We start from the raw sequence: 24,161 nt of genomic DNA on the forward strand, positions 1-24,161 counted from the left end.
ACCCTAAACCTGCAAGACTCATAATACCAGCAGGCGTAAAAAAGCAGCGTTAGGACCTCTTAACGCTGCTTTTTTACCCTAACGCACAACTCGTAATCTAGCCGTAATTTTGTGTGAATGTGTCCTAGTGCTATGTTGTTGATTTGGAATAACTAATGCAAAAAAGATTATATTTTTATGTTAATAAAAATCATAATACAATTTTGCTTGCAAGTTGCAGGACACAATGCTTTTTTTTTTTTTTTTTTTAACTAAATCAATAAATATGAAAGCATACAGCTGATAAGTGTGCAGATGAAAATTAGTTTTGCCACACAGCTTTCCAGAGAGTTGCTTTGGCACAACCTTAAAAAAACACAAGCCAAAAAAACTCTCCTCAATATTTTCAAAGCAGAGCCAGGAAAAATAAAAAGGCTCAGCATGTGAAAAAAAAAATGAAATGAAGATGTAGTAAGGGAAAACAGTAGTCTCTCTACCACTGCCTTACTCAATCCATATGTGGACTTAAAGACAGGAAATACCCACCATTCACCGCAATCAAGTCAGGGGCCTGTGCATCAGAAAGTGCCTTGTGGAACTAATTGGACTTTATTAAGATTGTCACTGACATGAGAAAGCATTTTGAAATTTAAATCAGAACATGCAATGTATACAGAAAAAAGATAACACTATTTCACTTGATTCAATAATATAAAACAAAAGCTGTGCCCTGATCCAAATACAAGACTTATGATATAGATGCTTTTGTAAGATATCTTGTGTGAAATAAAGTTTGTTGATGTGTTTATGTGCTTTGTGTTATGTTTTCATTTCATATAAATCTTTCCAACGTAGTCATGAATTACTGAATATTCTCTGGCATTACTTCATAGACTTAAGTGCCTTGACTTTGCCAGTTTGATATTATTTTAAATAAGATTTGTGGCACATTTCATGAAACCAATATTTGTTAAAAAGAAAATATAACCTTTTTTTTGTTGCTTACTGGTAAAACCTGCCAAACTTCATCTAGACATGTTTAGAGTTGTGCTGTTCACATACTCTACTCTTCACAAAAATGCAGATTTCATGTACTTAATCTGGAAAATGTTAAAATTTCTAACTGAATTCTTTGAATAAATAGGAATAGGCCCTCATGCCAACCCGTTGTTAAGCCAGTAATGAAAATTAAAGGAGCATCAAACTCAAACTATAATTGCCCATAAAATACTGAATCACGCCTAATAAAAAATAAATAAAACAACAAATTTTGAAGTGTACTTTCATTATTTGCTTTAATCTGCTTTTTATGTAATTTAATTCTGAAAATTGTGTATTTTCCACTGCCCCAGAAAGGCTGGAATGTATCACATTGTTGACCACACACACTTACACATATACACACACACACACACATGTAAGTGCACACAGAGACACATGCGCAGACACATAAAAGTACACTTGCGCATGTGCATGCACAAACACACACTGGTAGCCCTGTTACAAACAATGGTGACTTGAAAGAGGACAAAATCCAGGTACACAAAATAATGTTAAATACTTTAAGCTACAGGCTACTTGACACAGCATCACAAACCTGTTGCAATTTAAACCTGTCATTCTGCCCTGCAAAGCTGTTTTTATTTACTTTGGCTTGAAACAGTGTTTTCAATGCATATGGCCAGGTTTTGAGTCACCTAAACTTCCCCAAAGTGTCCTAACTAACCCTAACTAAACAGGGCCCTCAGTACAATTAAACTTCTACATCCGCCCGACCACCCAAACTAATATAAACCAATTAGCATAACCTTTACTTCTGAGACTAACCCCTTATTTTCCAGGCCAACATCTGCTACTAATTATTACTGTTACCTTCCCATCACAATTAACCCCCTACCTCTTAGACTTTCTGTCATTGGCCATAACCATGATCTCCTCCCACTCTAATTTCCTGATAACCCCCTACCCTCAAGATCCTCTACACTGAAATGATCCCTCTTCCTCCTGTACCCCCTTTAGCTTTGTTAACCATAACCACAACCTTAGGTAACTGTAATAAAAACATAGGGGTCTATTTATCAAAGCGTCAATCTCAGTGCATTCGCCAGCGTCAATATGCTCGCCAGACATCGCTGAAGTGGATCTGAATACGATCCCCCTATTTATAAAAAAAGCATCGAACTGTTGTTAACTAACAGTCATCTATGTCACGGTTATTCGTGTTTTTCCAAACTTTTTTTATACCATTTCATTACTGTGCATGAACAAGTACATTTTTCTAAAGCTAATCTTTTATTTTTCAACTGTTAATGTCCAAGAAATAGCTACATTTATACCTCAACAAACAATATCTCATAACAAGATTTTTTTATATTTATTCGTTATACAAAAAAATCTGTTATATGATGCATTCACATAAATTAATGAGTACGATCGGGTTGATTGACACCCGCCCTGCTGGCGGCCCATTAGCCGCGAGTCTGCAGAGGGAGGCGTGACACCAGCAGCTCTTGTGAGCTGCTGGTGCAATGCTGAATACAGAGAGCGTATTGCTCTCCGTATTCAGCGAGGTCTGGCGGACCTGATCCGCACTGTCGGATCAGGTCCACCAGACCTTGATAAATAGAGGCCTATGTCTCCCAAAACTATTAAATGTGACCTTCTATCATTAATGCAGTCCACCTAATTATTATTAACCCCTAACCACTATTGATTTTAACTATGGTCTGACATGGTTATGGTAATTGCAGGGGCGAGATCATTACTAGGGTTAATACCTTACAGGGGGTTAAGGATATTTAAGTTAACTGCAGTGGTAGTTCTGCATATTTAATGCAAATTGTGGTGTTAGATACAGCATAAAAAAGTAAATTTATGCTTACCTGATAAATTAATTTCTTCTATGGTACGACGAGTCCACGGATTCATCCTTTACTTGTGGGATATTATCCTCCTGCTAACAGGAAGTGGCAAAGAGCACCACAGCAGAGCTGTCTATAAAGCTCCTCCCTTAGCTGCACCCCCAGTCATTCGACCGAAAGTACAGGAAGAAAAAAGGAGAGACTAAAAGGTGCAGAGGTGACTGAAGTTTAAAACCAAAAAATAAAATCTGTCTTAAAATGACAGGGCGGGCCGTGGACTCGTCGTACCATAGAAGAAATTAATTTATCAGGTAAGCATAAATTTACTTTTCTTCTATAAGGTACGACGAGTCCACTGATTCATCCTTTACTTTTGGGATACAATACCAAAGCTACAGGACACGGATGAATGGGAGGGACAAGACAGATGGCTAAACAGAAGGCACCACTGCTTGAAGAACTTTTCTCCCAAAAATAGCCTCCGAAGAAGCAAAAGTATCAAATTTGTAAAATTTGGAAAAAGTATGAAGCAAAGACCAAGTCGCAGCCTTTCAAATCTGTTCAACAGAAGCATCATTTTTAAAAGCCCATGTGGAAGCCACCGCTCTAGCAGAGTGAGCTGTAATCTTTTCAGGAGGCTGCTGTCCAGCAGTCTCGTATGCCAAATGGATGATGCTTTTCAGCCAAAAGGAAAGAGAGGTAGCCGTAGCTTTTTGACCTTTACGTTTTCCAGAATAGACAACAAACAAAGAAGATGTTTTACGGAAATCTTTGGTTGCTTGCAAGTAAAACTTCAAAGCACGAACCACGTCCAAGTTGTGCAACAGACGCTCCTTCTTAGAGGAAGGATTAGGACACAGAGAAGGAACAACAATTTCCTGATTGATATTCCAATTAGTAGCAACCTTAGGAAGGAATCCAGGTTTGGTACGCAAAACCACCTTATCAGCATGGAAAACAAGATAAGGCGAGTCGCATGGCAATGCAGATAGTTCAGAAACTCTTCGAGCCGAAGAGATAGCAACTAAAAACAGAACTTTCCAAGATAGAAACTTAATATCTATGGAATGCATAGGTTCAAACAGAACCCCTTGAAGAACTTTAATAACTAAATTCAAACTCCATGGCGGAGCAACAGGTTTGAACACAGGCTTGATTCTAACTAAAGCCTGACAGAACGACTGAACGTCTGGAACATCTGCCATACGCTTGTGCAGTAGAATTGATAAAGCAGAAATCTGTCCCTTTAAGGAACTAGTTGATAGCCCCTTCTCCAATCCTTCTTGGAGAAAGGACAAAATCCTAGGAATCCTGATCTTACTCCATGAGTAGCCTTTGGATTCGCACCAATAAAGATATTTACGCCATATCTTAGGATACATTTTCCTGGTGATGATCTTTGTGGATAGGGATGTGTAGATACGCATGCTTTAAGTCCACGGTGGTCATATATTGACCCTCCTGGATCATTGGTAAAATAGTCCGAATGGTCTCCATCTTGAAAGATGGGACTCTGAGGAATTTGTTTAGGATCTTGAGATCTAAAATTGGTATGAAGGTTCCCTCTTTTTTGGGAACCACAAACAAATTGGAGTAAAACCCCTGCCCCTGTTCTGCTTTCAGAACTTGGTGGATCACTCCCATGGTATATAGGTCTTCTACACAGCGTAAGAATGCCTTTCTTTTTGTCTGGTTTGCAGACAATTGAGAAAGATGGAATCTCCCCCTTGGAGGAGAATCTTTGACATCTAGAAGATACCCCTGGATTAGGATTTCTAAAGCCCAGGAGTCCTGAACGTCTCTTGCCCAAGCCTGAGCAAAGAGAGAAAGTCTGCCCCCTACTAGATCCGGTCCCGGATCGGTGGCTACCCCTTCATGCTGTCTTGGTGGCAGCAGCGGGCTTCTTGGCCTGTTTACCTTTGTTCCAAGTCTGGTTAGGTCTCCAGACTGACTTGGATTGAGCAAAATTCCCCTCTGGTTTTGCAGCAGGGGAAGAGGGACCACCTTTGAAGTTTCGAAAGGAACGAAAATTATTTTGTTTGGTCCTCATCTTATTTGTCTTATCCTGAGGAAGGGCATGGCCTTTTCCTCCAGTGATGTCTGAAATGATCTCTTTCAGTTCAGGCCCGAATAGGGTCTTACCTTTGAAAGGGATGGCTAAAAGCTTAGTTTTTGATGACACGTCAGCAGACCAGGACTTAAGCCATAACACGCTACGCGCTAAAATGGCAAAACCTGAATTCTTTGCTGCTAATTTAGCCAGTTGAAAAGAGGCATCTGTAATGAAAGAATTAGCTAGATTGAGAACCCTAATTCTATCCAGAATATCATCTAATGGGGTCTCAACCTGAAGAGCCTCCTCCAGAGCCTCGAACCAAAAAGCAGCTGCAGTAGTTACAGGAACAATGCACGCTATATGTTGGAGAAGAAAACCCTGATGAACAAATATTTTCTTTAGGAGACCCTCTAATTTTTTATCCATAGGATCTTTCAAAGCACAACTCTCCTCAATAGGTATAGTTGTACGCTTAGCCAGGGTAGAAATAGCTCCCTCCACCTTAGGGACCGTCTGCCACGAGTCCCGCATGGTGTCTGATATGGGAAACATTTTCTTAAAAGTAGGAGGGGGAGCGAACGGAATACCTGGTCTATCCCACTCCTTAGTAACAATGTCCGAAATCATCAGTGTAGACAGGAACCTCTAGAAATCTGTCAATTTTACACAATTTCTCTGGATCTACAATAGGGTCACAATCATCCAGAGTCGCTAAAACCTCCCTGAGCAACAAGCGGAGGTGTTCTAGCTTAAATTTAAAAGCCGTCATATCTGAGTCTGTCTGAGGGAACATCTTTCCTGAATCAGAAATCTCTCCCTCAGACAGCAAATCCCTCACCCCCAACTCAGAACATTGTGAGGGTACATCGGATATGGCTAATAAAGCATCAGAGGGCTCAGCATTTGTTCGCACACCAGACCTACTGCGCTTCCCCTGCAACCCAGGCAGCTTAGATAAAACCTCTGTAAGGGTAGTATTCATAACTGTGGCCATATCTTGCAGGGTGAAAGAATTAGACGCACTAGAATACTTGGCGTTGCTTGTGCGGGCATTAATGGTTGTGACACTTGGGGAGAATGAGATGGCATACCTTGATTCCCTTCTGACTGAGAATCATCCTGTGACATACTTTTATCAGCTAAAATATGTTCTTTGCAATTTATTGACCTTTCAGTGCATGAGGGACACGTTCTAAGTGGGGGTTCCACAATGGCTTCTAAACATATTGAACATTGACTTTCCTCAATGTCAGACATGTTGAACAGGCTAGTAATGACTACAAACAAGCTTGAAAACACTTTATTTAGTGAAAAAATAACAATCTTAAAAAACGGTACTGCGCCTTTAAGAGAAAAAAAGCATACACGTTCTGCAAAACTGCTTTAAAATACCCCTAACTTTCCAAATTTTTGATAGCAGACTCAATTTGTGTAGTTAAATTTGCCCCACAAGAAAATAAAACATTTAACTCTTTAATGTGCAAACCGGATTGAAATAAGGCCTAAATCCGGAAAAAACACCCCCAGCACCTCGCCACAGCCCTGCTGTGGCGCCTACCTGCCCACAGGGATAGTAAAAATGGGGTTAAAGTTTTTTGGGGTCAATTTGGGCCAAAACTTCAACAAGGGCCCTCAGGAGTTGGAGCTTGCTGCTTGCTAAGGGAAAACAACTGCGCATCTGAGGCGTGAAAATAGGCCCCGCCCATCTCACTCAATGTCTCTACAGCCTCAAAGAACTACACCAGAGTGGTTTTAAACTAGCCATGTGGGTTCTGAGACCCAAAAATTAAGCCAAGTGTACCCTCAATAAAGTTGCCACAAAAAAACGTTATTGCCCACAAAACGTTAACAGCACTCCCAGTTCATAAAACGTTTGCCCACAAACATTCAAAAACCAGTGTCAACCATTTTTTAATTAGCCCCTTATGCAAGCTTAGTAATGCCCTTCTATAGCTCTTAGGATTACTGCTTACCCTTACCCTCATGGGGATACTGTTAGCCTTTCTGAAATACACAGTCTCTCCAGAAAAAATGACTGAACATACCTCACTGCTATATAGCATGAAAACGTTCCTCACACTGAAGTTTCTTGTACCCTTCAGCCTCTGTGGGAACTGCACTGGATCTTAGTGACAAATTAACCTCCTAGGTTAAGCTTTCAACTAAGAATACCAAGAGAACAAAGCAAAATTGGTGATAAAAGTAAATTGGAAAATTGTTTAAAATTACATGCTATATCTGAATCATGAAAGTTTATTTTGGCCTAGACTGTCCCTTTAAATCTATGTGTACATTTGGGCCTTAAAGGGACATTAAACACTTTGAGATGGTAATATTAAATGATAAATCATATATATATATATATATATATATATATATATATATATATACACAGTATACCTGTATATATAAATAAAACTTTGCAATATACTTTCATTATTTATTTTGCCCCCTTTTAATTGTAATTCCATTCTGAAATTGTGAGCTTTTCAGTTCCTGTTAGAAATGGAAGTGCAGAACACTGTTATAGTCCACACAGCCACACAGCCAACACTCTAGTGACCTATTAACTGTCCCTAATTGGCCACAACAGAGAAAGTAACCTAAGTTACAACATGGCCGCTCCCATTGTTTTATAGACACTAATACCGAGATTACGAGTTTTGCGGTAACAGGGGTGCGTTGCTAACGAGCATTTTTTTTCAACGCTCCCTTAAGACAACGCTGGTATTACGTTTTTTTTTTAAACCTGGCGTTAGCCGCAAAAAGGTGAGCGTAGAGCAAAATTTAGCTCCACATCTCACCTCAATACCAGCGTTGCTTACGGTAGCGGTGAACTGGCAAAACGTGCTCTTGCAAAATTTCCCCATAGGAATCAATGGGGCAGATCGGGCTGAAAAAAAACGGGCTGCAAAAAAGCAGCGTTCAGCTTCTAACGCAGCCCCATTGATTCCTATGGGGAAACAAAACTTATGTCTACACCTAACACCCTAACATGAACCCCGAGTCTAAACACCCCTAATCTTACACTTATTAACCCCTAATCTGCCGCCCCCGACAACACTGACACCTGCATTATATTATTAACCCCTAATCTGCCGCTCCTGACACCGCCGCCACCTACATTATATTTATGAACCCCTAATCTGCTGCCCCCAACATCGGCGACACCTACATTATATTTATTAACCCCTAATCTGCCCCCCCCAACGTCGTCGCAACCTACCTACAATTATTAACCCCTAATCTGCCGCCCCCATCGTCGCAGCTACTATATTAAATTTATTAACCCCTAAACCCTATTAAATTTATTAACCCTAAGTCTAACCCTAACAACCCCCTAACTTAAATATAATTTAAATAAAACAAAATTAAATTACTACAATTAAATAAATTAATCCTATTTAAAACTAAATACCTGTAAAATAAACCATAAGATAGCTACAATATAACTAATAGTTACATTGTAGCTATCTTAGGGTTTATATTTATTTTATAGGCAACTTTGTATTGATTTTAACTAGGTAGAATAGTTATTAAATAGTTATGAACTTTTTAATAACTACCTAGTTAAAATAAGTACAAATGTACCTGTAAAATAAATCTTAACCTAAGTTACAATTACACCTAACACTACACTATCATTAAATTAATTTACTAAATTACCTACAATTAAATTAAATAAAATAAAGCACAAAAAACCCCCACTAAATTACAGAAAATAAAAAAATAATTATTTTTTTTTAAACTAATTACACCTACTCTAATCCCCCTAATAAAAAAAAAAAGCTCCCCAAAATAATAAAATTCCCTACCCTATACTAAATTACAAATAGCCCTTAAAAGGGCCTTTTGCGGGGCATTGCTCCAAAGTAATCACCTCTTTTACCTGTAAAAAAAAATACAATACCCCCCCAACATTAAAACCCACCACCCACACTCCCAACCCTACTCTAAAACCCACCCAATCCCCCCTTAATAAAACCTAACACTACCCCCTTGAAGATCACCCTACCTTGAGCCGTCTTCACCCAGCCGGGCACAAGTGGTCCTCCAGAGGGGCAGAAGTCTTCATCTGATCCGGGCAGAAGAGGACCTCCAGACGGGCAGAAGGCTTCATCCAGGCGGCATCTTCTATCTTCATCCAATCGGAGCGGAGCGGGTCCATCTTGAAGCCAGCCGACACGGAGCATCCTCTTCTTCCGACGACTCCCGACTAATGAAGGTTCCTTTAAATGACATCATCCAAGATGGCGTCCCTTGAATTCCGATTGGCTGATAGGAATCTATCCGCCAATCGGAATTAAGGTAGGAAAAATCCTATTGGCTGATTCAATCAGCCAATAGGATTGAGATCACATTCTATTGGCTGATTGGAACAGCCAATAGAATGCGAGCTCAATCCTATTGGCTGATTGGATCAGCCAATAGGATTGAACTTCAATCCTATTGGCTGATCCAATCAGCCAATAGGATTTTTCCTTCCTTAATTCCGATTTGCTGATAGAATCCTATCAGCCAATCGAAATTCAAGGTACGCCATCTTGGATGACGTCATTTAAAGGAACCTTCATTCGTCGGGAGTCGTCGGAAGAAAAGGATGCTCCGCGTCGGCTGGCTTCAAGATGGACCCGCTCCGCTCCGGATGGATGAAGATAGAAGATGCCGTCTGGATGAAGCCTTCTGCCCGTCTGGAGTTCCTCTTCTGCCCGGATCGGATGAAGACTTCTGCCCCTCTGGAGGACCACTTGTGCCCGGCTGGATGAAGACGGCTCAAGGTAGGGTGATCTTCAAGGGGGTAGTGTTAGGTTTAATTAAAGGGACAGTCTAGGCCAAAATAAACTTTCACGATTCAAATAGAGCATGTCATTTTAAACAATTTTCCAATTTACTTTTATCACCAATTTTGCTTTGTTCTTTTGGTATTCTTAGTTGAAAGCTTAACCTAGGAGGTTCATATGCTAATTTCTTAGACCTTGAAGCCCACCTCTTTAAGATTGCATTTTCACAGTTTTTCGCCAGTAGAGGGTGTTAGTTCACGTATTTCATATAGATAACACTGTGCTCATACACGAGAAGTTATCTGGGAGCAGGCACTGATTGGCTAGACTGCAAGTCTGTCAAAAGAACTGAAATAAAGGGGCAGTTTGCAGAGGCTTAGATACAAGATAATCACAGAGGTTAAAAGTATATTATTATAACCGTGTTAGTTATGCAAAACTGGGAAATGGGTAATAAAGGGATTATCTATCTTTTAAAACAATAAAAATTCTGGTGTAGACGGTCCCTTTAAGGGGGGATTGGTTGGGTTTTAGAGTAGGGTTGGGAGTGTGGGTAGTGGGTTTTAATGTGGGGGGGGGTATTGTTTTTTTTTTGACAGGTAAAAGAGCTGATTACTTTGGGGCAATGCCCCGCAAAAAGCCCTTTTAAGGGCTATTTGTAATTTAGTATAGGGTAGGGAATTTTATTATTTTGGGGGGCTTTTTATTTTATTAGGGGGATTAGATTAGGTATAATTAGTTTAAAATTCTTGTAATTATTTTTTTATTTTCTGTAATTTAGTGTTGTTGTTTTTTTGTACTTTAGTTTATTTAATTTAATTGTAGTTAATTGTAGTTAGTTTATGTAATTAATTTAATGATAGTGTAGTGTTAGGTGTAATTGTAATTTAGGTTAGCATTTATTTTACAGGTAAATTTGTACTTATTTTAACTAGGTAGTTATTTAATAACTATTGTACCTAGTTAAAATAAATACAAATTTGCCTTTAAAATAAATATAAACCCTGAGATAGCTACAATGTAACTATTAGTTATATTGTAGCTATCTTAGGGTTTATTTTATAGGTAAGTATTTAGTTTTAATTTATTTAATTGTAGTAATTTTATTTTGTTTTATTTAAATTATTTTTAAGTTGGGGGGGTTAGACTTAGGGTTAGACTTAGGTTTAGGGGTTAATAAATTTAATATAGTAGCGGCGATGTTGGGGTCGGCAGATTAGGGGTTAATAAATGTAGATAGGCGATGTGTTGTAATACCAGCGGGCATTAAAAAGCAGCGTTGGGACCTCTCAACGCTGCTTTTTAAGGCTAACGCAAGACTTGTAATCTAGCAGTAAGACTTTACACTTATTTTGTCAATATCTAAACAGCTAATAAAACTTTCAAAAATACATCTACATTTTATTCTCAGACTAATCTTTTTCTTTTAAGCATCATTCTATCTAGCATTTGTGTAGTGTTTAATGTCCCTTTAAGAACTCACATTGGTTTTCTGAAAAAAAAAAAAAAAAAATTAATACAAAACACTGTAATACATATTAAAATGCCCATTTTAGTTTCAACAAAGAATAATTTTACTGTCTACTTCGCAATTTTTAAAGGATATATATAATTGAAGTACTTAAACTGGTAATTGCTGAAAGCAAAACCATGTGTAGTACAGTTAACTGGTCTTTAAAAGACATGTCCGTATTACTGGAATTCCACTGTTTATGATTACTAAGCCCCTACAACTTCAGATACCTCCTCCCAGCAATGGCGGTTTAATTCCCCCAGTACACAGGCTTGCTGAGGAATGTTGAGCAAAGAAAAACAATGATGATGTAAGTTACCTTTTGAGTGTTAGTGTAAGTTAGTTTAAAGAGACCCAAATGTACAGTACGTCACTGCATGTGCACTCATACCTGCAGTGACAGGGGATTATTACTGAGACGGGGCATTATATACTACATCACTTGATATATATCATGTAAAATATAAATGTACCCTTATCAAAAAAAAAGTAAACATCATGGCCTCTATTTATCAAGGTCTGTCGGACCTGATTCGACAGTGCGGATCAGGTCCGACAGACCTCGCTGAATACGGCGAGCAATACGCTCGCCTTATTCAGCTTTGCACCAGCAGCTCACAAGAGCTGCTGGTGCAACGCCGCCCCCTGCAGACTCACGGCCAATCGACCGCCAGCAGGGGGGTGTCAATCAACCCGATCGTACTCGATCGGGTTGATTTCCGGCGATATCTGTCCGCCTGCTCAGAGCAGGCGGACAGGTTATGGAGCAGCGGTCTTTGTGACCGCTGCTTCAAAACTGCTGTTTCTGGTGAGCCTGCAGGCTAGCCAGAAACACGGGGCATCAAGCTCCATACGGAGCTTGATAAATATGCCCCATTGAGCTTTTCACATGAAATGTTTAGTACAAATTGTGGATTTTCTAATTCTCATAACTTGAAAAGTACCCTGTTGACTTATCAAGGCTAACCCTGCTCCATTTCATTCTTAACTGGCAACAACGGAAAAAAAATATATTTTATACTTACGTTATGACCATGGCAAGCCTAATTGTCGGCAGAAAAAAGCCTGGATTGGCTCCTCCAAATAAGGCAAATGGTGGGTGAAGTTTAAATATTGAAAAATAATTGCAAAACTGTAAGACTTGGCTGATAAGTTATTCTATAGCAACACAACAGAAATGTCTGGTAATAACAAGGTGTTTACTGTCCCTTTAAGACAAGTGAAAGAAATAAAATACTACAGTTTAAACGCTCTCCAGTTAGGGGCTAGATTACAAGTGGATCGCAAATTTATTGCGCCCCTGTAAATGGTCAAATTTATGGGCTCACGATAAACAACCTGCTATTACTAGTAGCTGACTAGCTGATTAATGCTACCGCTTAGCTTTTAAAAAAAAAAAATGCTCAAAGCAGTTTTTTGGGCTTAAAGAGAGGGGATGTGAGGTGTTAATATGTGTATATACACTTTGCTGCCCATCACTGCGCAACTTACCACCTTTGCTGCCCTAGGTTCTCAGCCATGACTTTTGGCATGAGAATAAGGCTCCCATTGGAGCCTTTAAAGCGTGCTCTCATGAACGTAAATCTTCCCTGCAATGCGAATGCAAGGTCGCAGTTGCATTGCGCCTATTTTTGTAATACCAGCGCACATTTGCGTGCATTGGTATTACTGAGTGGAGAGAAAATATTTTGCTTGCGCGAGTGATATTTTGCGCTCCACTAGTAATCTGGCCCTAGATGTACTATTTTTTAACTATTATAGAATTATTGTGTAATAAGAATTACCTACAACTCACTTTAGTTCCCTTCCACTTGCACAATGCTCAAGATTCCCTTTGTCAACTCTGACTAATGATAGGATACTCATTATATAAAGAGGTTAGCGAGTTCCTTTTTCTCTCCACTTCACTTGTATTACTTTCATAAAGACATCACCATACCCACACATGTTTATCACACATATCTAACATCTGCCCCCCACCTTCCTTCCATTTCAAACCATTAACTAATTATTGTTATACAAAGGCAAGGTCCTCCTCTCCTGTAGATCAAGCTGTGTATGCAGCAAATTATTATTATTTTCCTATATCTGTAAAGTTCTGTAAAACAGAATTTTATAAGAATAATTATAATAATAACAATAACAAAAATAATAATAATAACAATAATAATAATATTAATAATAATAATAATAATAACAATTATAAAAATAATAATCATACATACAAAATTCAGGAAGTTCAGTAGATAGAAACATACTTTTTTAAACATGAAGTTAACATTTTGTCATTTTTTTCTGTTTATTTTTACTCATATAAACTTTCTCTGCGAAAAGGAATCACAAAGACAAAGGCGCCTCCTAGTGTAATACTGTTGGAGCAAATGAAATAATGTGAATGCCAAATGGATACTCACAAATATAGCAGCACTCCGTTGTGCTAATAGAGGCAGACTGGGAAGTCACAGTGTCCGAGCTCACTGGAACAACAAGATTGCTGGTCTCTCCAATGTCCTATATGGACCGATTAAGCTCAGACTCTTTTCCTTTTTATTTCTTATTCCTTTCTAGTGTTATTTGTTTAACACTCTGTATTTTACTGTACCATTAAATTGTGTTTTTTTTAAACCTTTGTTTAGAGTCTGAGCTTGTGGGGTACACAAGCTCTTTACATAAGTAGGGATACACAAATTCAGTATATGTGTTGGATACACAAGCTTCTTACATAAGTAGGGGTGCATACATTCAGTATATGTGTTAGGGTACACAAGCTTCTTACATAAGTAGGGGTGCACAAATTCAGTACATGTGTAGGGTACAAAGGCTCCTTACATAAGTAGGGGTACACAAATTCAGTACATGTGTTGGGGTACACAAGCTCCTTACATAAGTAGGGGTGCACAAATTATGTACATGTGTTGGATACACAAGCTCCTTACATAAGTAGGGGTGCACAAATTATGTACATGTATAGGGGTACACAAGCTCCTTACATAAGTAGGGGTACACAAATTCAGTACATGTGTTGGATACACAAGCTCCTTACATAAGTAGGGGTGCACAAATTCTGTACATGTATAGGGGTACACAAGCTCCTTACATAAGTAGGGGTACACAAATTCAGTACATGTGTTAGGGTACACAAGCTCCTTACATAAGTAGGGGTACACAAATTCAGTACATGTGTTGGATACACAAGCTCCTTACATAAGTAGGGGTACACAAATTCTGTACATGTGTAGGCTACACAAGCTCCTTACATAAGTAGGGGTGCACAAATTCTGTACATGTGTAGGGGTACACAAGCTCCTTACATAAGTAGGGACACACAAATTCTGTAAATGTGTAGGGGTACACAAGCTCCTTACATAAGTAGGGACACACAAATTCTGTACATGTGTAGGGGTGCACAAGCTCCTTACATAAGTAAGGGTACACAAATTCTGTACATGTATAGGGGTACACAAGCTCCTTACATAAGTAGGGGTACACAAATTCTGTACATGTGTAGTGGTACACAAGCTCCTTACATAAGTAGGGGTGCACACATTCTGTACATGTATAGGGGTACACAAGCTCCTTACATAAGTAGGGGTACACAAATTCAGTATATGTGTAGGGTACACAAGCTCCTTACATAAGTAGGGGTACACAAATTCAGTACATGTGTAGGTGTACACAAGCTTCTTACATAAGTAGGGGTGCACAAATTCTGTACATGCATAGGGTACACAAGCTCCTTACATAAGTAGGGGTGCACAAATTCTGTACATGTGTAGGGTACACAAGCTCCTTACATAAGTAGGGGTGCATACATTCAGTATATGTGTAGGGTACACAAGCTCCTTACATAAGTAGGGGTACACAAATTCTGTACATGTATAGGGGTACACAAGCTCCTTACATAAGTAGGGGTACACAAATTCTGTACATGTGTAGGGGTACACAAGCTCCTTTCATAAGTAGGGGTACACAAATTCTGTACATGTGTAGGGGTACACAAGCTCCTTAAATAAGTAGGGGTACACAAATTCAGTATATGTGTAGGGTACGCAAGCTCCTTACATAAGTAGGGGTACACAAATTCTGTACATGTATAGGGGTACACAAGCTCCTTACATAAGTAGGGGTGCACAAATTCTGTACATGTGTACGGGTACACAAGCTCCTTACATAAGTAGGGGTGCACAAATTCAGTATATGTGTAGGGTACACAAGCTCCTTACATAAGTAGGGGTACACAAATTCTGTACATGTATAGGGGTACACAAGCTCCTTACATAAGTAGGGGTGCACAAATTCTGTACATGTGTAGGGGTACACAAGCTCATTACATAAGTAGGGGTGCACAAATTTTGTACATGTATAGGGGTACACAAGCTCCTTACATAAGTAGGGGTACACAAATTCTGTACATGTATAGGGGTACACAAGCTCCTGACATAAGTAGGGGTGCACTAATTCTGTACATGTGTAGGGGTACACAAGCTCCTTACATAAGTAGGGGTGCACAAACTCTGTACATGTATAGGGGTACACAAGCTCCTTACATAAGTAGGGGTGCACAAATTCTGTACATGTGTAGGGGTACACAAACTCCTTACATAAGTAGGGGTACACAAATTCAGTATATGTGTAGGGTACACAAGCTCCTTACATAAGTAGGGGTGCACAAATTTAGTATATGTGTAGGGTACACAAGCTTCTTACATAAGTAGGGGTACACAAATTCTGTACATGTAGAGGGGTACACAAGCTCCTTACATAAGTAGGAGTACACAAATTCTGTACATGTGTAGGGTACACAAGCTCCTTACATAAGTAGGGGTACACAAATTCTGTACATGTATAGGGGTACACAAGCTCCTTACATAAGTAGGGGTACACAAGCTCCTTACATAAGTAGGGGTGCACTAATTCTGTACATGTGTAGGGGTACACAAGCTCCTTACATAAGTAGGGGTGCACACATTATGTTCATGTATAGGGGTACACAAGCTCCTTACATAAGTAGGGGTACACAAATTCTGAACATGTATAGGGGTACACAAGCTCCTTACATAAGTAGGGGTACATAAATTCAGTAAATGTGTACGGTACACAAGCTCCTTACATAAGTAGGGGTACACAAATTCTGTACATGTATAGGGGTACACAAGCTCCTTACATAAGTAGGGGTGCACAAATTCTGTACATGTGTAGGGGTACACAAGCTCCTTACATAAGTAGGGGTTCACAAATTCAGTATATGTGTAGGGTACACAAGCTTCTTACATAAGTAGGAGTACACAAATTCTGTACATGTATAGGGGTACACAAGCTCCTTACATAAGTAGGGGTGCACAAATTCTGTACATGTGTAGGGGTACACAAGCTCCTTACATAAGTAGGGGTTCACAAATTCAGTATATGTGTAGGGTACACAAGCTTCTTACATAAGTAGGAGTACACAAATTCTGTACATGTATAGGGGTACACAAGCTCCTTAAATAAGTAGGGGTGCACAAATTCTGTACATGTGTAGGGATACACAAGCTCATTACATAAGTAGGGGTGCACTAATTCTGTACATGTGTATGGGTACACAAGCTCCTTACATAAGTAGGGGTGCACAAATTCTGTACATGTATAGGGCTACACAAGCTCCTTACATAAGTAGGGGTGCACAAATTCTGTACATGTGTAGGGGTACACAAACTCCTTACATAAGTAGGGGTACACAAATTCAGTATATGTGTAGAGTACACAAGCTCCTTTCATAAGTAGGGGTGCACAAATTCAGTACATGTGTAGGGGTACACAAGCTCCTTACATAAGTAGGGGTACATAAATTCAGTAAATGTGTACGGTACACAAGCTCCTTACATAAGTAGGGGTGCACAAATTCTGTACATGTATAGGGGTACACAAGCTCCTTACATAAGTAGGGGTGCACTAATTCTGTACATGTGTAGGGGTACACAAGCTCCTTACATAAGTAGGGTTGCACAAATTCTGTACATGTATAGGGGTACACAAGCTCCTTACATAAGTAGGGGTACACAAATTCTGAACATGTGTAGGGTACACAAGCTCCTTACATAAGTAGGGGTGCACAAATTCTGTACATGTATAGGGGTACACAAGCTCCTTACATAAGTAGAGGTACACAAATTCAGTACATGTGTAGGGTACACAAGTTCCTTACATAAGTAGGGGTGCACAAATTCTGTACATGTATAGGGGTACGCAAGCTCCTTACATAAGTAGGGGTGCACAAATTCTGTACATGTGTAGGGGTACACAAACTCCTTATATAAGTAGGGGTACACAAATTCAGTATATGTGTAGAGTACACAAGCTCCTTTCATAAGTAGGGGTGCACAAATTCAGTACATGTGTAGGGGTACACAAGCTCCTTACATAAGTAGGGGTACATAAATTCAGTAAATGTGTACGGTACACAAGCTCCTTACATAAGTAGGGGTGCACAAATTCTGTACATGTATAGGGGTACACAAGCTCCTTACATAAGTAGGGGTGCACTAATTCTGTACATGTGTAGGGGTACACAAGCTCCTTACATAAGTAGGGGTGCACAAATTCTGTACATGTATAGGGGTACACAAGCTCCTTACATAAGTAGGGGTACACAAATTCTGAACATGTGTAGGGTACACACGCTCCTTACATAAGTAGGGGTGCACAAATTCTGTACATGTATAGGGGTACACAAGCTCCTTACATAAGTAGAGGTACACAAATTCAGTACATGTGTAGGGTACACAAGTTCCTTACATAAGTAGAGGTACACAAATTCAGTACATGTGTAGGGTACACAAGTTCCTTACATAAGTAGAGGTACACAAATTCTGTACATGTATAGGGGCTTCAGAAAGAGAAAGGTGGAGGCTGTTTCCTTAAAAACAATTCCTTTATTTGTTCAATTAAAAACGGCAAACACAGCAATTAAAGGACATGGTGTAGAAGGCGCAACACAGTCTGGCTTACGCGTTTCGGATGTAATCCGTAGTCATAGCCCACTGTGATGTGCTCTGCACCTGGTTTAAAACAAGTTAAAACAAGTGTGATTGGTGCACATGTACAGACACGCCTTCAAGTTCCTACCAATGTCTACAGTTCATACAGTTAACTCACTGATGACCGGAAAGCACGATCATAGAACATTACATATGATTGTTCTCTAGATACTGCAACAATATATATTATTACATTCAAAACTTGATTGTATAGAGTTGAACAATAGATATCCACTAAGAAAGATACATTAGTAGCTCCTATTATCCCCAGCGTACGTGAGATACACACTGATAATAGAATTCTCAATGTAATAATAAATACAATAGTCATTCGTGTGATCACTAATACGTTGGTGGCCAATAGGGTCTATCTAGTGTATGGGGCAAAAAATTCATACATCAATGAATAAATGGCATGTAAATAAATGGACAAGTAAACAAGTAAATAAACAAATCAACAAATACTAAAGAATAAGTATATCCTGGGGAAGGAAACATATACTATATTAGGAGAAAAGGTGTTTATACTACCAAATGTCATCAAATATACTCAGTTATGAACAACAGATAGTTACCTCCCCTTGTGGATACATAAGGAATATAGTACAAGTAAACACGACTTAACATATCGATGTGCCATAAGCTTGTGCAATGTGATCAAATTTGTTTATATATTAGTTTATCAACCAATTTCTCTACCCATTCATTCCCACAGGTTCATTACATCATATCTTGAATTTAAACCATCTGGCACCCGTGTGCCCAAGGTAAAAATCCAAAATGCCTCACGTCTAGCGAGCAATTGATCCAAGTCACCCCCCCTGGCGGGCCTGGTAACTTTCTCAATCGCACACCATGTAAATCCTTTAAGATTATTGTCATGGTAGACTCCAAAGTGTTGTACTATTGGAGTCGTGGATCTCTTAGTGGTAAAAGAGGAAAGATGTTCCCTGATCCTAGAATTCAGGTCTCTTGAAGTGAGTCCCACATACTGGATCTGGCATAATGTACATTCAATCATGTAAACTACTGATTCTGTTTTACAATTCATACAAGAATTAATCTTGTAGCTTTTCCTCGTTTTGACACTCATGAACTCTTTGGTCACCTTGGCAAAGTCACAGGGCTTGCACTTTCTGTGACCACATCTGTACATACCAGTATGTTTGAGCCAGGATCCCATTTCCCCCTTATCAGTTTTAAGTAATGTGGGCGAAAGTATAGAGCCCAAAGTGGGGCTCTTTCTGTAAGCACATCTAAGTCCTTGTTGGACTGTATCAACCAATTTATCCTCAGCCCTCAATATTGGAAAGTGTTTCTTAATTATCTCACATACCTGTGGATACTGGGCACTATGTGTAGTAACAAAAGTAATGCCCTGTTTGGTTTTGCTGTGCTTATCTTTTGTTTTTAATAAGCTCTCTCTAGATATTACTTGTACTGATTCTTTAGCCCCTTTGATCGCTTTTTTGGGGTACTTCCTTTCTTTCAATCTCATCTCAAGTTTTTTGGCCTCATTCTGAAAATCCTCATTGGAGGTACAATTCCTTTTAATTCGAGTGTATTCTCCTTTTGCAATCGCAAAGGGAACATGTTTGGGATGACAACTTGTTCCTAAAAGTAAGGAATTACCCGAAATGGATTTTCTGAAAATCCTGGAGAATATTCTGCCATTGGAGTTACCCTCCAAAGTGATGTCCAAATAGTTTATGGAGCTCTGGTTTGTCTCAAAAGTAAAGCTAAGTCCAATGTCATTATTGTTTAAATAATTGATGAATCCCTGAATATCAGATTGATTACCTGACCAAATAAAAAGAAGATCATCTATGTATCTCCTGTAAAAGGAGATACATTCCCTGTAGGGGTTTCTATCTCCAAAGATGTGGTAAAACTCCCACCAGCCAAGAAAGAGATTAGCAAAAGAAGGAGCAAATTTAGCTCCCATGGCGGTACCACATCTCTGGAGATAGAAAACATCCTCAAATTTGAAAAAATTGTGCGACAAAAGAAAAAGAGTGACCTTCAAAATATACTTGATGAAATCATCAGAATAATCAGTATTATGTTCCAGAAAAAAGGCGATGGCCTCTATCCCTTTGGAATGTGGGATGCTAGAGTAGAGCGACACTGCATCCACCGTAAGCCACATAGACTGCGGTCTCCATCTTGTTTCCTCCATGACATTAAGGATATGTTTAGTATCCCTGATGTAAGAATGAAGAGTGACTACAAGGGGTTGAAGGATCGAGTCTAGCCACTCAGACAAATTACCTAGAAGAGACTCCACACCACTCACTATTGGACGTCCCTGGACATTGTCCAGGGATTTATGTGTTTTAGGTAAATGATGGAACAACGGAATTTTCGGACAATCAACCAACAAATAGTTCATCGTTGCCTGATCCATAAACCCTTGTTCTAATCCATCGTCCAAAAGATGTAATAATTTTGAACGAAAGTGAGTGGTGGGATCCTTATGTAGAACTAAGTAATTGTTCTAATTACGCAATGGTCTGTAGCCTTCATCTATGTATTGATGTCGGTCCAAGACCACAACCATTCCCCCTTTATCAGAATTTTTAATCACCAGGCTGTTATCCTCTTTAAGAGAGGCCAAAGCACCCTTCTCAGCAAGTGACAAATTAAACTTACTGGGGGGGTTGATGGGCCTTTAGTTGCAACAGATCCTTTTCTACCCTGTTGTAGAAAGTTTCTATGACAGATCCCCTGTTTTGAATGGGATAAAACTTAGATTTTTCTTTGAATTTTGGACCCATGTTGCGACCACCAGAGTTACCTGTTGATTCAATCTCCAGCTGTTGAAGTGTGACAGTGTCACAGTTGTGTTTGAAGTCACTATGGTCCCTTATGGTAGTATCAACATGGGTAGCAGACACATCGGTATGTTCTCGTGCATTCAATCCCTGAAAATGTTTTTTTAAAGTTAAATTGCGTACCAATTTATTAACATCCATGATCGTTCTAAATACATCAAAATCTATAGTGGGGGCAGAATTTAAGCCCCAATTCAAAACACTATATTGTGCAACGCTCAGCTGTTTGGAAGATAAATTGATAACATTACCTACAATCCTAGAATCGATTATTTGTACTTGGTCTGTGGACGGGGTTCCCTCAATTGGTACTTGTCCTGGTTCTTTGTGTAGTGTACTTTGGGTTGTATGTTCTGTTTGTTCTGTTTCCCTCCCCCCGCTGATGCATCCTGGTCCTGGGGAAAAACCTGGTTAATGGCTAGAGTGTCAGGTCTGTTTTGGAAATGCATATTGGGTGCAAATTCTGTGTAATTCCCTTGTTTGGATCTAACTGCTACTGTGTTGTGTTGTGGGTAGCCTTGTTTATACTAATTGTATCCATATACGCTATCTGGGGAATATGTACAGTACTTGGTGGGGCCATATCCTCTTGGGCTAACCCTGACCGGGTTTGTTCACTAAGAACCTCGCCCTCACTAGATCCATCTGAATCACTGCCAGAGAAGGTCACATTCTTATTTTTGTTACCTTTTCCATCATTACCACGATTTTTACTACGATTTCTATTGCCCCTCCTCCTACGGCCAAACCTAGGTTGATTAGCCCTAAAATTCCCCCTAGCACTTCTGTTCCAAATATACACTGAATTGCTAGAATAGTCATATTTATCCCTAATGTATTTTGTATGTTTCATTTCCATGATCCCAGACCTCCCCTTTGCAACCAACTCTCTCAAAGTTTTGTCAAATCTTGCAAAATCATTATGGCTGCTTCTCCTATTCAGCTCTATCTGTAATTCATTAATCTCAGCTCTTATACTCTCCAACAATTTATTTTTATACTGTATAAGCAATTTCATGAGCCTCATAGAGCATTCAGATAGTACACTGTTCCAAGCATCAACAAAATCTTTGTCTTGTGCATCAACATCAAAGGTGGGAAACTTATATAACCTTAGTCCCCTCGGTATCATACTAAGACTCAAATACTTTTCTAGTGTCCAAATATCCCACTGGGTTTTAGACTATTTTAATAACAATGTCTCCATTTGTTCAAATAAAGTGCTCAGTGCTAAGACTCCTTTATCCTCGGAGAAAATCAATTCACAGTCTGTAGGCAAAGTCGTACGTGCAATTACAGGCATCAGTGAATAAAAGGCATGCTGTGTTTCCTCCATGACTGTGCAAAGGTCCAGAGAGATTATAGGCTAAGCCAATACCATAAAACTGGGTGTAGGTATGTCCGGTAATACCAAATGTGAGTCAAATAGAAAGAAGAGAAACCCAGAAATAAATTGGCAGCCTGTTGTGTATAGTCAGCAGAAAAGTTATCGTTTAAAGTGCAAAGTGCTAATACAGGAACCCTAATAATTCGCAGTGTGTTCACTAGTTCACTTGCTCCAAAAGAAACAATGGAGATCTCACTCACCCAATCCAATAGGTAAGGCAGGTATCGCCGATCACGGCATGTTTAGGGGTACACAAGCTCCTTACATAAGTAGAGATACACAAGCTCCTTACATAAGTAGAGGTACACAAGCTTCTTACATAAGTAGAGGTACACAAGCTTCTTACATAAGTAGAGGTACACAAATTCTGTACATGTATTGGGGTACACAAGCTCCTTACATAAGTAGAGGTACACAAGCTCCTTACATAAGTAGGGGTGCACTAATTCTGTACATATGTAGGGTACACAAGCTTCTTACATAAGTAGGGGTACACAAATTCTGTACATGTATAGGGGTACACAAGCTCCTTACATAAGTAGGAGTGCATACATTCAGTATATGTGTTGGGGTACACAAGCTCCTTACATAAGTAGGGGTACACAAATTCTGTACATGTATAGGGGTACACAAGCTCCTTACATAAGTAGGAGTGCATACATTCAGTATATGTGTTGGGGTACACAAGCTCCTTACATAAGTAGGGGTACACAAATTCTGTACATGTATAGGGGTACACAAGCTCCTTACATAAGTAGGAGTGCATACATTCAGTATATGTGTTGGGGTACACAAGCTCCTTACATAAGTAGAGGTACACAAATTCAGTACATGTGTAGGGTACACAACCCCATGCATGAGTTGGAGCTACAGAATCTCTGTATATGCATAGGGTATACAATGACATTGATTCATATAAATACAGGTAAACAAATTACACAACAGAAATTAATAAAGGAGAAGAAGCCTGCTCTGAAGAGCTTAAAATCTATATATTGCACCCAATATGGTCCATAGTTCTAGTACTCCAAAAGAATGGAGAAAACAGATCAAGTCTGAGCTGTAGATAATTTCTTGACTTTGGCTGTCTGTATGAAAGTCTTATAGTTTACAGAATGACAGGGTCAATAGATTCTGTAAGTTTCAATTTTCTTCCAAGTTGTCAGTGTCATATCTCATATATAATATATGGAAATCTTACAAAAAAATATTTCCATCTACAGGACATGAGTATTTACTCAGTTCCTTTGTAAAATATCTCCTAAAAAATATGTACATTTTTGTTTTCATGTCGTCATCTCATGCAATTTGAACATATTATTCCAGCTAGTCTTATTTTATGCCAAATTGTGCAATACACGCTGAGATTGAATATTTTTCTTGTAAATACTTGGTTTTCCATGTTGAAGATAAACTCATTGGTCACATTTATTAACAGAAAATCGGCTAGATTAAGAGTTTTGCGTCAGGCTTAAAAAGCAGCGTTGGCCGGTCTTTTTTTAACGCCTGCTGGTATTACGAGTCTTGCAGGTACAGGTGTACCGCTCACTTTTTTGGCCAGACTTGGAAATACCGTAAATCCACTTATGTAAATTGCGTATCCTATTTTTTCAATGGGACTTGCATAGCGCCGGTATTAGGATTCTGACAAAAAGTGAACGGTACACCCTCTCCTGTCAAGACTGCTACCGCATTTTAAAGTCAGTAGTTAAGAGTTTTACACTACAATGCCGT

Source organism: Bombina bombina, chromosome 5, assembly GCF_027579735.1.
Source record: "Bombina bombina isolate aBomBom1 chromosome 5, aBomBom1.pri, whole genome shotgun sequence".
Classification (NCBI taxonomy): Eukaryota; Metazoa; Chordata; class Amphibia; order Anura; family Bombinatoridae; genus Bombina; species Bombina bombina.